The following is a 1,027-nucleotide window of genomic DNA, read 5'->3' on the forward strand; positions in this document are numbered from 1 at the left end:
TGATGACAAGTCATCATATACCCATTTTTCAAGCTAATTTCACTTGTTTTGTTAGTTTTTATACACTTTCTTGCATCCTAAGTAAGTGATTTGGAATGAAAATGCATAAGTTCTTTAAATCAAGCAACCACCATGAAATTAATGTTAATCCATGAGGTTTAAGCTAATTTTAATTGAATTTTAATTGATTTATAAGCCTCTTGAATTTAGTGATTCTTTGAGTGGTTGTTTTGGTTTATTGTAGGTGAAGAAAAGAAAAAAAAAAAAAAGAGAAGAAAACGTGGCCTAAAGATAGCGTGACTCAAGGAGAAGGAAGCGTGGTTAAAGGAATGAGAAGTGTGCCGCATGGAAGGGAGGAAGCAAACATTGCCCTCCACAAGGGCACACTGCCCTCTAGGAGGGCAACATAAGGAAACAAGCTTGAGAAACAATTCTGCCCTGCCCTCCTCAAGGGCAATGTCGGGCTCACAAGGGCAGAATTTTGAAGCAAAGTGTGGTGGGAAGCAAATTTTGGCTAAGTTAAAATCTGGGCGCTAACAGCATGACCATGCCTCCTTCAAAGGGCTATAACTTGAGCTACAGACGTCCAATTGATGTGCTTCCAGTTGCGTTGGAAAGCTGACATTCAGAGCTTTCCAACGATATATAGCAATCCATATTTGGCGCACAATTGAGGAAGGAACGAGAGGCATCTTTAAGGGAAAAAAATAAGCGAAAATAAACAAAAATGCTTCCATCAAGGTTCGAAGAGGGAGACACACGGTCAAGGAAGTGGTGCACCAAGGCAACATTGCCCTGCCCTCCACAAGGGCAGGGCAGCATCCTAAGCACCAAGCAACAAATTTGGCGCACCAATTTCCCCCCCTGGCAGCACCAACGCACGCACGCCTCAACCTTGGCAGCACCAACTTTTCTGCCCTGCCCTTGGCACGGGCAGGGCAGCGTTTTGCAATCCTGGCAGCACCATGGCCGCACCAACTCGCATCAACACACACCAAGGCCGCACCAACCTCATGCACCATGCACC

Source organism: Arachis duranensis, chromosome 9, assembly GCF_000817695.3.
Source record: "Arachis duranensis cultivar V14167 chromosome 9, aradu.V14167.gnm2.J7QH, whole genome shotgun sequence".
Lineage (NCBI taxonomy): Eukaryota > Viridiplantae > Streptophyta > Magnoliopsida > Fabales > Fabaceae > Arachis > Arachis duranensis.